The sequence below is a fragment of the Mobula birostris genome, chromosome 32 (genome assembly GCF_030028105.1).
Source record: "Mobula birostris isolate sMobBir1 chromosome 32, sMobBir1.hap1, whole genome shotgun sequence".
Classification (NCBI taxonomy): domain Eukaryota; kingdom Metazoa; phylum Chordata; class Chondrichthyes; order Myliobatiformes; family Myliobatidae; genus Mobula; species Mobula birostris.
The window spans coordinates 3,815,720-3,831,367 of NC_092401.1; the positions used below are offsets into that span (position 1 = coordinate 3,815,720).

At 45.9% G+C, this 15,648-nt stretch overlaps 1 protein-coding gene across 2 annotated transcripts in view; it reads right to left on the reverse strand.

Annotated features, from left to right (window-relative positions):
- The window catches only part of LOC140191105 (prostaglandin E2 receptor EP1 subtype-like), a 35,757-nt gene extending 20,692 nt beyond the window's left edge, over positions 1-15,065 (reverse strand). Inside the window, exon 1 of one of the 2 annotated variants that reach the window (XM_072248205.1) lies at positions 14,905-15,065. The gene's annotated coding sequence lies outside the window, so the exon portion shown is untranslated. Of the gene's footprint in view, positions 1-14,653 lie in introns of both variants that reach the window. The other variant, XM_072248204.1, reaches the window with a different exon arrangement.
- Between the last annotated feature and the right edge of the window lie 583 nt (positions 15,066-15,648).

Below are 15,648 nucleotides of genomic sequence, written 5' to 3' on the forward strand. Positions count from 1 at the left end.
GCCGAGGCAATGTGTTGTGTCCTTGAGCAAGGCACTTAATCACACATTGCTCTGCGATGACACTGGTGCCAAGCTGTATGGGTCCTAATGCCCTTCCCTTGGACAACATCGGTGTCATGGAGAGGGGAGACTTGCAGCATCGGCAACTGCTGGTCTTCCATACAACCTTGCCCAGGCCTGCGCCCTGGAGAGTGATGACTTTCCAGACGCAGATCCATGGTCTCGCAAGACTAAAGGATGCCTTAAAACCAGTATTGTTAATTTCTTAACCTTGCTAAGTTTATTTTGATAGGCTTGTGGATTCTGGGTCACCTGTGACATTTAAACAGACATTCCTTAGTGCTTATCATGGGATCCTGGTTTTGAGAATGTTTTACCTTGCAGTGTTGCTGGGTCGAGCCACCGACCTTCTGTTGGGATTCCTATGTATAAGCTCTGTTTGCCGTCTCTTCACGGGAGCCTGTCTTTCCTCCACACTTGGGTTCCATCATTGCCAGCATACACCGTGACATCATTCAATGTTTTGCCAAGGCTTATTTGACTAAGTGTACATTTTCTGTGTTATATTGTTCTTGTCGGGTCCCCAGAGACATTACATGATGATAAAGGCAGTCTATAGAGATCCTATTCATTGGTCACTCAGGGTGCAGTGGGCTGCGGGAGCTTCCTGTACATGAATCATACGTCATGCTTCCTACTTGACCATTTGGCTATACTTCAGAAGTATTTCACTAGTTTCTATCCACAAAATTCTGAAGGAAATCCACAGGTCAGGCTGCCAGACCTGCTGAGTTCTTCTAGCATTTTGGGTGTTGCTCTGGATTTCCAGGATCTGCAGAACCTTATGAGTTTATCACCAGCTGCAAACCACCTTGGCCCACCCTAAGGATATGAAAGATGGAAGATCTCCTTTCTCCCACCGTCACTTTTTTTTCTGTTAAGCTCCTTGTTCAGAGAGAACATTAGCCTGTGTTTGTCAAAATCAAAAAAAAACTGCAGATGGTGGAAATCCAAAACGAAACAGAAAGATCCCCAAATACTCAACAGGTGCAGCAGCATCTCTGGAAAAAGAAACAGAGTCAACGTTTCCAGCCGGAGACCCTGCATCAGGTTCTGACAAATGTTCTCCAAAGCAAGTCTCTGATCTGAAAAGTTGTCTCTGTTTCCTTTCCCACAGATGGCGCCTGGCCTGCTGAGTATTTCTGGAATTTTCTGTGTTTCTACTAGGCTGTGTTCATCGTGGATGTATTCAAACCAGAATAACATTTCAAGTGCTTTCAATTTTATTTCTGGATTTCTAACTTTTACTATTTCAAAGTAAAAGTCAAGTCAAAGTAAATTTATTAAGGAAGCACATGTGTGTTATCATATACCTCCAAATTAATTTACTAGCTGGCATTTACAGGAAAATGAAGCAGTACAACAGAATTTATGAAAAACTCTACAAGAACTAAGACAAACAACCAATGTGCAAAAGAGTGCAAATTAAAAAAAAATAATACTGAGAACGTGACTTGTAGAGTCCTTGGAAGTGAGTCCATAGGTTGTGAAATCAGTTCAGAGTTGAGTTGACTGAAGTTATCCACTCTGGTTCAGGAGCCTGATGGTTGTCGGGAAATAACTGTCCCCGGACCTGGTGTTGCAGGACCTCAGGCTCCTGTACCTCCTTCCCAATGGCAGCAGAGAGAAGAGAGCATGGCCTGGATGATGGATGTTGGTTTCTTGTGGCAGCACCCCTTGTAGAAGTGCACTGTGGTGGGGAGGGTTTTGCCTGTGACGGACTGGGCTGTATCTATTACTTTCTGTAGTTTTTTTTTATTCCTGGGCATTGTGTTTTCCTATCGGGCTGTGACGTTCCATGTGTTTTTTTTTGTGTAAATACCTAATACAATAAAATTTCATCTTCTCTGATATGGATAGGGCTCCCAGTGACATCAGCTGCTCCCTTTTTTAAAGGATGTTTGGGGAAACCGTCTTTGGGGAGGTTGAAAGGGGCTGCCCCCTCCCTGTGGCAGGCGGTAACTGCACCCTGCCGATGTGAGAGTGATGCAGTACAGTAACCAATGGCGTGTGTGCTTCATTGGAGAGAGAAACCTAGGCTCAGTTACCGGCCACAGTGGTTGCCATACTGCACGGCAGCTGCCAGTATGAGAAGGTGTAACAGCCTGCCAGAGGTCAGGGTTGAGGGCAGGGCTGATTCGTGGTGAGATTGGACAATTGGGGTTCAGGGCCTTGGACGTGGTATCCGAGTTATATCTGTAACTTCCAACATGAAAAACATACAACACTGTCATTTTGATCCACTTATGCCACACACACTCCAAGCCATCAACAGTATTACAATCCTCCTGTCCCCTTCAAAGTCTACTTATAGGAGGCAGCAGGCAAACCTCAGACTGTGGAACTGTTCCCTAGTATGATAAAATGGATTCTTGTCTTCAATCTGCTCTGCTGTGATCTTGTTCCTTATGGACACCCTCTCTAAGTGTAACACTGTATTGCATTCTGTTACTGTACAACCTCAGTGCACTGTTGCAATGTGTTGATCTGCATGAACTGTATTCTAGACAGCGGATAATAACAAAACAATTTATCAAATTTACCAACTTTCATTGCTCAGAACCCAACAAACTCAAAATTAATCAAAAGCCCTGTGTCTGTTCTTCTGATTTGTATGAGTGTTTGCTGTGTGTCTGTGAATGTGTATGGATCTTTGTGTTTGTGTATGTGTGTGTGTGTGTGTCAGAGTTTGCATTTGGGTGTATTCATGCATGGATATTTGTATGTAGGTCTTCTACAAGTCAGTCACACTGGGGCCTGGGGAGATGATAAGTGGGTAAGAGCAGGAGTCAGGGCTAGAGAGCACCCCTGTGGCTGCACCCGTTGACAATAAGGCTGCACCCCGTAACAACCCTGAGCCAATAGGCTGGTCCTGGACTTATTTTCCAACTGGCATAGTTTGCATTTTGTTGTCTGATTGTTTGTGGTTTTTGTATTGCTATATTTATGCTCTATTCTTGGTGCGGCTGCAAGGAAACCCAATTTCCCTTGGGATCAATAAAGTATATCTATCTACCTATCTAAGTACTTCTGCTTGAGTACTGTTGGGGGGGGGTACAGCCTACCTGGGGGAAACAACAGTGGCCGCACCTCTGGAACAGAGTCTGCCCCTGTGGTTCAGAAGGGTAGGGAAAGGAAGAGGATGGCAGCAGTGATATGGGGACTCTACAGTTAGGGAGTCAGACAGATAATTCTGTGGACACAGGAAAGAAACACGGATGATAGTTTGCCTCCCACGTGCCAGGGTCTGGGATGTTTCCGATCGTGTCCACGATATTCTGAAGTGGGAAGGAGAGCAGCCAGAGGTCGTGGTACATATTGGTACCAACAACATAGGCAGGAAAAGGGAAGAGGTCCTGAAAGCAGACTACAGGAAGTTAGAAAGGAAGTTGAGAAGCAGGACCACAAAGGTAGTAATCTTGGGATTACTGCCTGTGCCATGTGACAGTGAGTATAGGAATAGAGTGAGGTGGAGGATAAATGCGTGGCTGAGGGATTGGAGAAGGGGATAGGGATTCAGATTTCTGGATCATTGGGACCTCTTTTGGGGCAGGTGTGACCTGTACAAAAGGGTCAGGTTGCACTTGAATCCCAGGGGGACCAATATCCTGGCGGGGAGGTTTGCTAAGGCTATCGGGAGAGTTTAAACTAGAGAGAGTTTAAACCAGAGGAGGTGGGAACCAAACTGAAGAGATGGAGGAAGAGGTGGTTGGCTCACAAATAGAGAAAGCTTGGAGACAGTGCGAGAGGGAGGATAGGCAGGCAATAGACAAGGAACGCACTCAGACCGATGGTTTGAGACATGTCTATTTTAATGCAAGGAGTATTATGAACAAAGCAGATGAGTTTAAATCATGGATCAATACTTGGAGCTATGATATTGTGGCCATTACAGAGATTTGGATGGCTCAGGGGCAGGCATGGTTACTTCAAGTGCCAGGTTTAAAATGTTTCAGAAAGGGCAGGGAAGGAGGCAAAAGAGGTGGGGACGTGTTGATCAGAGATAGTGTCATGGATGCAGAAAAGGAGGACGTCATGGAGGGATTGTCTACAGAGTCTCTGTGGGTGGAAGTTAGGAATAGGAAGGGGTCAATAACTCTACTGGGTGTTTTTTTATAGACCACCCAATAGTAACAGGGACATCAAGGAGCAGATAGGGAGACAGATTCTGGAAAGCTATAATAATAACAGGTTTGTCGTGGTGGGAGATTTTAATTTTCCAAATATCAATTGGTATGTCCCCTGATCAAGGGATTTAGATGGGGTAGGGTTTGTTAAGTGTGTTCAGTAAGGTTTCTTGACACAATATGTAGATAAGCCTGCAAGAGGAGATGCTGTACTTGATCTGGTATTGGGAAATGAACCTGGTCAGGTGTCAAGATCTCTCAGTGGGAGAGCATTTTGGATATAGTGATCACAATTCTTTCTCCTTTACCATAGCATTAGAAAGGGATAGGAACAGACAAGTTAGGAAAACTTTTAATTGGAGTAAGAGGAAATAAGGGGCTACCAGGCAGGAACTTGGAAGCATAAATTGGGAACAGATGTTCTCAGGGAAATGTATGGAAAAAATGTGGCAAATGTTCAGGGGCTATTTGCATGGAATTCTGCATAGGTACATTCCGATGAGACAGGGAAAAGATGGTAGCTTACGGGAACCGTGGTGTACAAAGGCTGTTGTAAATCTAGTCAAGAAGAAGAGCTCACGAAAGGTTCAAAAAGTAGGTAGTGATAGAGATCTAGAAGATTATAAGGCTAGCAGGAAGGAGCTTAAGAAAGAAATTAGGAGATCCAGAAGGGGCCATGAGAAGGCCTTGGCAGAGAGTATTAAGGAAAACTCCAAGGCATTCTACAAATATGTGAAGAGCAAGAGGATAAGACGTGAGAGTCTAGGACCAATCATGAGTGACAGTGGAAAAGTGTGTATGGAACCAGAGGAGATAGCAGAGGTACCTAATGAGTACTTTGCTTCAGTATTCACTACAGAAGAGGATCTTGGCGATTGTAGGGATGACTTGCAGCGGACTGAAAAGCTTGAGCATTTAGATATTAAGAAAGAGGATGTGCTGGAGCTTTTGGATAGCATCAAGTTGGATAGGTGACTGGGACTGGAAGAGATATACCCCAGGCTACTGTGGGAGGCAAGAGAGGAGATTGCTGAGCCTCTGGCAATGATCTTTGCATCATCAGTGGGGACGGGAGAGGTTCCGGAGGACTGAAGGGTTGCGGATGTTGTTCCATTATTGAAGAAAGGGAGTAGAGATAGCCCAGGAAATTATAGGCCAGTGAGTCTTACTTCTATGATTGGTAAGTTGATGGAGAAGATCCTGAGAGGCAGGATTTATGAACATTTGGAGAGGCATAATATGATTAGGAATGTTCAGCATGGCTTTGTCAAAGGCAGGTTGTGCCTTACAAACCTGATTGAATTTTTTGAGGATGTGACTAAAGACATCGATGAAGGAAGAGCAGTAGATGTAGTGTATATGGATTTCAGCAAGGCATTTGGTAAGTTACCCCATGCAAGGCTTATTGAGAAAGTAAGGAGGCATGGGATCCAAGGAGACATTGCTTTGTGGATCCAGAACTAGCTTGTCCACAGAAGGCAAAGAGTTGTTGTGGACGGGTCATATTCTGCATGGGGGTCGGTCACCAGTGGTGTGCCTCAGGGATCTGTTCTGGGACCCCCTACGTTTCGTGATTTTTATAAATAACCTGGATGAGGAAGTGGAAGGATGGGTTAGTAATTTTGCTGATGACACAAAGGTTGGGGGTGTTGTGGATAGTGTGGAGGGCTGTCAGAGGTTACAGCGGGACATTTATAGGATGCAAAACTGGGCTGAGAAGTGGCATATGGAGTTCAACCCAGATAAGTGTGAGGTGATTCATTTTGGTAGGTCAAATATGATGGCACAACATAGTATTAATGGTAAAACTCTTGGCAGTGTGAAGGATCAGAGGGATCTTAGGGTCCGAGTCCATAGGACACTCAAAGCTGCTGCACATGTTGACTCTGTGGTTAAGAAAGCATACAGTGCATTGGCCTTCATTAATCATTGGATTGAGTTTAAGAGCCGAGGGGTAATGTTGCAGCTATATAGGAGCCTGGTCAGACCCCACTTGAAGTCCTGTGCTCATTTCCGGTCACCTCACTATAGGAAGGATGTGGAAACCATAGAAAGGGTGCAGAGGAGAGTTACAAGGATGTTGCCTGGATTGGGGAACATGCCCTATAAGAATAGGTTGAATGAACTTGGCCTTTTCTCTTTGGAGCAACGGAGGATGAGGGGTGACCTGATGTATGTGTATAAGATGATGAGAGGTGTTGATTGTGTTGATAGTCAGAAGCTTTTTCCCAGGGCTGAAATGGCTAGCAGGAGACGGCACAGTTTTAAGGTGCTTGGAAGTAGGCACTGGGGAGATGTCAGGGATAATTTTTTTAAACAGAGAGTGGTAAGTGTGTGGATTGGGCTGCTGGCGATGATGGTGGAGGTGGATACGATAGGGTCTTTTAAGAGACTCCTAGATAGGTATATGAAGCTCAGAAAAATAGAGGGCTATGGGTAACCCTAGGTAATTTCTAAGGTAAGGACATGTTCGGCACAGCTTTGTGGGCCGAAGGGCCTGTATTGTGCTGTAGATTTTCTATGTGTCTATGTTTCCATGTGTGAGTGTGTGTGACTGATTGTGTGAGTGTGTGTGTGTGTGACTGTATAAGTGTGTGTCTGTGTGCGTGTGAGAATGTGTGCATGTGAGAGGGAGAGAGTGTACATGTGTGTGTGTGTGAGTGTGTGTGTTTGTGCACTTTCTGGAATACCTAGTAATCAATCTCTGGAGTATTCAGAATCAGAATCGGGTTTAATATCACCAGCACATGTTGTGAAATTTGTTAACTTTACAGCAACAGTACAATGCAATACATGATAAATAAATACACAGAAAAACTGAATTACAGTAAGTATATTTCTGTCTATCAAATAGCTAAGTTAATGTAAGTAGTGCAAAAACAAAAACAGAAATAAAAAAGTAATGAGGTAATGTTCATGGGTTCAATGCCCTTTTATAATTCACAGACATTCGGAAAAGCCATAAAATGCTGCAAGAACTCAGAGGCATTTTCCTTTCTTGGTCTGTTGGTATGAATAAGCTCTGTGTTTATTTTTGTTTCTTGATAAGTTCCGTTTCATACTCCTATCAGTAAGCACCACAGCACTGGCACAGGGCTTGTCGCTATAATCTAGAAGTTATTTTGATTTTTCCCTGAATTTATTCATTAGCTAATGATTAATTACTGATTATTCATCTGTCTCTTGTGGTTCTTGTTCATTTTTGCAATGAAGTGAATTATGTGTCCACAAGTATGCTTCCTGGAATGTGGAGCTGGTGTACATTGGACCAAAAGAAGTGGTTAGAAAAGTCAACTTTACCATTCCTGTCTCCAATTCCACCCTCACTCCTTCTGAATGTACTGCTCTCCGCTCTCTCCACACTAATCCTAACCTCACCTTCAAACCCATAGATAAGGCGGGGTGGGGAGAGGTTGCTATAGTAGTCTGGCGGACTGATCTCTACTTTAGTGAGACCAAGCGACAACTGTTTGACAGCTCCTCTTACTTACCCCTCAAACAGGACCCCACTAAGGAGCACCAGGCTACTGTCACCTGCAGCATCACTGACCTTATTAACGCTGGGGATTTTCCATCCTCTGCCAGCAACCTCATAGTTCCCTTACACCTCACACCTCCCATCTCCACCTCCTAACCAAAATCCACAAACCTGCCTGTCCAGGTAGACCCATTGTCTTGGCTTGTTCTTTCCCACCCGAACTCATATCTGCATACCTTGACACTGTTTTATTTCCCCCGGTTCAGCACCTTCCTACCTACATCTATGACACTTCACACACTCTGTATCATCTCAATGACTTCAAGTTCCCCTGGCCCTGATTTCCTCATTTTCACCATGGGCTTCCTGCCCCTATAGACCATCAGGAGGGCCTCAAAGCTCTCTGCTTCTTTCTAGATACCAGGCCCACCCGTTCCCCAACACCACCACTCTCCTCTGTCCGGCAGAACTGAGCTTCAATATCAATAATTTCTCTGTTGGCTCCTCCCACTTCCTTCAGACCAAAGCTGTAGCCATGGGCACTCGCATGGGTCCCAGCTATGCCTGCCTGTTTGTCGGCCACGTGCAACAGTCAATGTTCCAAGCCTACACCGGTATCACTCCCCAACTTACCCTACGCTATATTGACGACTGCATTGGGGCGGCTTCCTGCACCCAGGGATAAGTTTTCAGGGGTAAGTTTTTTACACAGAGGGTTGTGGGTGCCTGGAATGACTTGCCAGGGATGGTGGTGGAGGCTAAAACATCAGGGGTATTTAAGAGCCTCTTGGACAGGCACATGGATGAAAGAAATATAGAGGGTTGTGGGGTAGTGTGGGTTTAGTACTTTTTTTAAGGAATATATGGGTGAGCACAACATTGAGGGATGAAGGGCCTGTACTGTGCTGTGGTGTTCTAGTCTAGTGAACCATGCTCAGCTCGTTGACCTCACCAACTTCCACCCAACCTTCAAATTTACGTAGTCCATTTCTGACACCTCCCTCTCTGCAGACAATTTATCTACTGATATCTTTTACAAACCCACTGACTCTCACGGCTTCTTGGACTACACCTCTTCCCAACCTGTCACTTGTAAACATGCCATTCCCTTCTCTCAGGTCCTCCATCTTCACCGCATCTGCTCTTAGGATGAGGCTTTTCATTCTAGAACTAATGAGATATCCTCCTTCTTCAAAGAAAGGAGCTTTCCTTCCTCCACCAACAACACTGCCCTCACCCGCACTTCTTCCATTTCACTCATCCGATTCTCCTGCTACCCTACCAGGGACACCTCTTGGCCTCACCTACCGCCCCGCTAGCTTCTGCAACCAGCACATATTTCTCCATAACTTCCGCCATCTCCAATGGGATCCCACTACCAAGCACACCTTTCCTTCCCCTCCACTTCCCACTTTCCTCAAGGATCTCTCCCTACACAACTCCTTTGTCCATCCATCCCTCCCCGCTGATCTCCCTCCTGGTACTTATCCTTGCTAGTGGAACAAGTGCCATACCTGCTCCCTCACTACGATCCAAACAGTCCTTCCATGTGAGGCAGCTTTCGGATAATTGCTCACCATTCCCATTCCCATTTCCCTCTCTCACCTTATCTCCTTACTCGCCCATCACCTGCCCATGGTGCTCCTCCCCCTTCCCTTCCTTCCATGGTCTTCCACCCTCTCCTCTCAGATTCCCCTTCCCCCTTTCATCTTTTTCACCTCTCGGTTTCCCAGCTCTTTACTTCACCTCTCTCCCGGTTTCACCTGTCACCTACCTCTTTGTACTTCTTCCTCCCCTCCCCCCCCACCTTCTTACTCTAACTTCTCACTTTTTTTTTTCCAGTACTGTTGAAGGGTCTCGGCCCAAATCGTCAACCGTTTACTCTTTCCCATCGATGCTGCCTGGCCTGCTGAGCTCCGGCAGCGTTTTTAGTGTGTGTTGTTAGTTTGAAAGTGTTATTATCTGAAGCTTAAGATGGGAAATTATAAAGTATATTCTCTGATAAAGTAATGTTATTAGACTATAAGAAATAGGAGCAGAAGTAGGCCATTCGGCTTATTGAGTATGCTCCACCATTTCATCATGGCTGATTGATTTTCCCTCTGAATCCCATTCTCCCGCCTTCTCCCCAAAACCTTTGAAACCCTGGCTTATGAGCCTCCAGTATATTAATTGTGTGTGTTCAGTGAGTGATGTGTATCTGTGTTTGTTCTTTGGATTAATCTATGCAAGTGGTGTATGTGTGTACTTTGTATCTGAGAGCTTTGTTTTGTGCACGTCAGTGTTCATGTTCACGTTCAGATATATTGCCATCTGACTGTACGTACAGACAACCAAACGAAACCACGTTCCTCCGGACCGCGGTGCACCCAATACATACAGCATATCACACACAGAACGTGAAGCAAAACATTACCACAAATAAGTTCATAAGATATAACTCAAAATGCACGTGGAGTGTGCAGCACAGGTAAACAGTTCACTATCTTAGGAATGAGACCTCGCTGGTGCCAAGGCATTCACTAGTCTCACAGCCTGAGGGGAAGGAGCTGTGACCCAGTCTGAGAGAGAGACGTAGTCCTGAAGTTTCTGTGCCTCCTTTCTGACAGTAGTGGGTTAGAGAGATTATAGGATGGGTGGTAAGGACCTTCATCAATTCTTCAGACCCTTTATGTGCAATGCTCACAGTAAATGTCACAAATAAGGGAGGGGAGACTCCAGTGATCCTCACAGTAGATTGTACTATTCCCTGGTCCGAAGCCTTGTGTTTCCATACCACACTGTGGCGTAGGTAGACAAGACACTCTCAATAGTATTCCTGTAGAAAGTTGTTAGAACGGGGGCATGGAAGGGGGGAGTGTGTGTGTGTGTGTGTATGCGTGCGCGCGTGTACGTGCACATATATATGGATGCCTATCTGCGTATGACCATTGTGTATCCATCGTTGCGTCTACCTGCATTAGAAGGCATGGGTCAGAGTGTCTGAAGGCTCTGAAGTTTAGAAGAATGAGGGGGATCTCATTGAAATCTATCAAATATTGAAAAGCCTGTATCGAGTGAATGTGGAGAGGATGTTTTTAATAATAGGAGAGTCTAGGGCCAGAGGGCACAGCCTCAGAGTAGAAAGATGTACCGCTGGAACAGAGATGAGAAGGAATTTCTTTAATCAGATGGTGGTAAATCTATGGATTTCTTTGGAGGTTGATAGTTTCTTGACTAGCAAGGGTGTCAAAGTTTGCAGGGAGCAGGAAGGCGAATGGGGTTGAGAGAGATAATAGATAATAGATAATTAAATGGTGAAGCATTTATTCCACCGATTCAACATGCTCTGATTAAATTAATTATTCCTTATCTCTGTTCTAAAGGGATGTCCTTCTACTCTGAGGCTGTGTTCTCTGGTCCTCCATGTCCACTCTATCCAGGCCTTTCAATATTTGATAAGTTTTAATGAGATCCCTCTCATTCTTCTAAACTCAAGCGAGTACAGGCCTAGAGCCATCAAACACTCCCTATACATTATTAACCGTTTAATTCCCAGGATCATTCTTGTGAACCTCCTCTGGACCCTCTCCAATGCCAGCACACCCTTTCTTAGATATGGGGCCCAAAACTGCTCGCTATACTCCAAGTGCCATCTGAACAGTGTCTTATAAAGCTTCAGTTTATAATGTATCAGTTCAACACAATGGTCAGCCTGTTCACTGTTACCTTGAACTAAAGTTAACCAAGATAACTATTATCTTGTACACTAAAGATGCATCTGGCATTTTATTTGTTTACCTGCACTCTGGAACTGCAACACTGTATCTTTATTCTGTCTTTACTACCACAGTGTATTTATGTTCAGAATGATCTGTCTGGATGGCGTACAAACTCAATGAAATGTTATACCATGTTTGCACTGGTTACTTATTTACATTGATGCTCTGTTCTGTTACTGCAAAGCAATACATTTCATGTCGAATCAGTCTGAGATAACAAATCAGATTCTGATCCTGCATCTCAGTAGTCTGACAATGCTAAAGTAACACTGTACAAGACAGTGTAAGACACTCAGTGTCCACTGTAAGTGCCTCCTGTCCCTGCCACAGAGTGTATGTTCATGGTCTTCTGCTACTGTGCCCCGTCCACTTCAAGGTTTGACATGTTGGGCATTCAGCGATGCTCTTCTGCACACCACGGTGGTAACGCATTGTTATTTGAGTTACTGTCACCTTCCTGTCAGTTTGAACTAGTCTGGCCATTCTCCTCTGACCTCTCTCATTAGCGAGGCATTTTCACCCACAGAACTGGATTTTTTTTGATTTTTCACACCATTCTCTGTAAACTCTAGAGGATGTTGTGAACAATCATTCCACTGTTAAAGCCACTTAGATCACATTTCCTTCCCATTCTGATGTTTGGGCTGAACAACAACTGGACCTCTTGACCGTGTCTGCATGCTTTTATGCATTGAGTTGCTGCCACATGATTTGCTGAATAGATATCTCCATTAAGGAGCCGGTGTAAAGTAGCCACTGGGTGTTCGGCTGATACCTTATCCATTATCCAACACCATTTCCACTACCACTGGCGCACAGAGGCTGCATTGTGTAGATGCACTGCAGTTACCTGCAGTGGATCGCCACCGTCAACTAGTTGCTTTGAAAGTTACGCAGCGTCCTTACTAGGAAAAGTATTACTGCCCTTTCACTGTCACTGGGTATGTATCCCGCAACCCCTTCCACATCAGCGGAAGAACTGCGGCAGGTGAAGAAGGCTGCTCGCCCACACCTTCTCCTGAACAGACGACAGTACAGTATCGAGATGGAGTGATATACACAGTCAAAACGTTTCAGATAAGAGGCAGGTTGGAACAAACGCACAGTAATGACAATCTCAGTTAAGAGGAGAATTTCTTCACCTCACTTCCTTTCCGCACCGCAGGAGAGCTGAAAGAATTTGCGTGTAACAAGACCTTCCAACTTCTGACAGCTTTCGGTGCTGACTCATTCTGTTGTTCTGCTGAAGCCTTCCTCTAGTGCCTTTCATCTAAACGCTAACAAATTAATTAATCGAGGCCCTGTCTCTCAAACAGTGACACCTCCCCGCACCGAAGCAACACATTAGAGAATTCAACTAGAACACGGTGTGTTTACAGCAGAGTTTTCTACAACACATGCAGACATCTGGCGGGACGACATAAAAACACAGTGCAGGGGTTGGAAACTGAGGGGAAAGAAGGCAGAAGAGGTCAATAGGCAAATGAACGCATTGCTATACTGTCCAACCGTTCCCTTTCAGGACACCTTAAAGAACTCACGGACAATAACGTTACTGTACTTTGAACCTTTTCTGTTTAAGGTAGGACGCATGACAGCCTCTGCACACAGAAAGTTCATGCAAACTTCAATATTTTTAGAAAGGCATTAGTTCTAAGTTCGCTTATAACACAGACTGTCCCATCAATGTCTGTCATCGTTCACAGAGCGACCCCTTTCCCCCGAATTGTAATTTCCTATCCTATCAACACCCTCCCCCTGTCCACACAGTGCCCCCCACCAGACTTTACCACTCACCAGTGGCCAGTTCACCCATCAACCCGCACCCCTTTGCGATGATGCAGAGGAACCCCCACATGTTCACAGAGAGAACTTGCAAAGTCCACGCATTCAGCTCTGGAGCTCAGGATGGAACCCGGGTCTCGGGAGCTGACAGGTAGCAGCTGTACTTGCTGCCCACAGATTTAGCCCGGACAACAGGGACAGGTCCATCAATTGCGCATGAGACTGAGAGCTCAGAGTCAGAATCGGGTTTAAAGTCACCGGCATATGTCATGAAATTTGTTAAAGTTCAATTCAATACATGATAAATATATATATAAAAAAAATCAATTACAGTAAGCATATGTGTAAATTAAATACTTAAATTAAAATAGGACAAAAACAGAAATAAAAATAATAAAGTTAGGCAGCTTTCATGGGTTCAATGTCCATTTAGGAATCGGACGGCGGAGGGAAAGAAGCTGTCCCTGAACCGCTGAGTGTGTGCCTTCAGGTTTCCATGCCTCCTTCCTGATGGTAACAATGAGACGAGGACATGTCCTGGGTTATTGGGTCCATAATAATGGACGCCGCCTTTCTGAGCCACCGCTCCTTGAAGATGTCTTGGATATTACGAAGGCTAGTACCCAAGATGGAGCTGACTAATTTTATAACTTTCTGTAATTTATTTCGATCCTATGCAGTAGATTCCCTCTCATACCACACAGAGCCTGTGCAGCCTGTCAGAATGCTGTCCGCGGGACATCTGTAGAAGTTTTCGAGTTAGATGACAAACCAAATCTCCCCAAACTCCTGATGAAACTTTGCCTCTATCTTGCCTTCTTTAGAGCTACATCGATATGTTGGGACCGGGTTAGATCCTCAGAGATATTGACCCCCAGGAATTTGAAATTGCTCACTCTCTCCGCTTCTGATCCCTCTATAAGTTTTGGTTCGTGTTCCCTCGTCTTACCCGTTCAGAAGTTCACAATCAGACGGAGCCTCGGTTAAATTCACATTGGAGAGACAGTAAGTACCCCCGTTAGACAACAGCCAGAGGGTCTCACGGTTCTGATAAAGGATCAAAGTTCTGAAACGGCAGATTTGAAGGGCAAACTAGCAGCCCCCAAGGCGCGGCTGACAGCTTAGATATCGGGTTACGGTTACCGGTGCTCGCTATCCGTTTCCAGTGGATAGGAGATGAGACCACGGCTTCCGAAGACTGGGGATGGTCTAACCCAACACCCAGCCGGAGCACAGATCCCCGGCGCTGGAGCAGGAACACCACTACACACCGCTTCCCTGCTGCTAGCTCTCCCCTCCCTGCCGGTGACAAGACACACAACCAACACGGAACGGGAATCCGCTCCCATTCCCGCATCCCGCATCCGGAAAAAGCCATTCGGACCACTGCCCCTATTCCTACTCTTTAAAAGAAACTAACGACAACCCCCCGTCCCACTCACCTCTTCTCTAACAACACCGCAAACGTCCCCCTTCGATAGTTATTCAGTCGTCCCGCCGGCTTCCAGAGATCATGACAAACTCGCGGTGTGAAACGGGCAAGTGCGGGAGGGACTCAGTAGGTCGAGTCATTCAAGGGGAGGGGAAGGAACTGCCGAGTTTCGGGGGTGGGGACCCATTTTTCTCCGGTCGGTCTCCCACTCGGGACCACGATGCCTAGAATAGCCCGAGAATATTTCACTCGAGACCGTACCTTTGTGCCGGTGGCCCTCCCGCGGACGAGCAGAAGTAGCCTGATAGACTGAGGCGAACGCGGAGCTCCTTCGCAATGACTCCTCCCGTGTGAGCGGCTCCTGCTGCAAACGGTCCCACCCCTGGGCTGGCGGCTGCTGCGGGGTTGGACCTCCTCACAGGCGATCAACTTGAAAGGGCTGAGGAACACGTTCAGTCGCAACTCTCTCCCCCTCTCTCACACACACACGCACTCTCTCTCTCTCTCTCTCACACACACACACACACACACACACATACACACACACACACACACACACACTCACTCTCACACACACACACACACACACTCACTCTCACACACACATACTCTCACACACACACACACGCACACACACACTCACTCACACATACACACATATATACACACTCACACACACACTCACTCACATACACACTCACACACACGCACGCACACACACACACACATACACACACACACACACATACACACGCTCACTCACACACACACACACTCACTCTCACACACACACTCACACACACTCACTCTCACACACACTTACACACACACACACACATACAAGCAATAGCAGTGGGTTATTTGGAGTTTCCGAGCGATAAACCAGGGTAGGGCACTGCAGCAGTTGCTAGGGGGACGGTGGAGACATTTCTGCCCTCACTGGGCGCTCTGCAGCAGGTCGAGGAGAGACCGGTAGGGGAGTGCGGTGGGGGAGGGAAGAGGAGG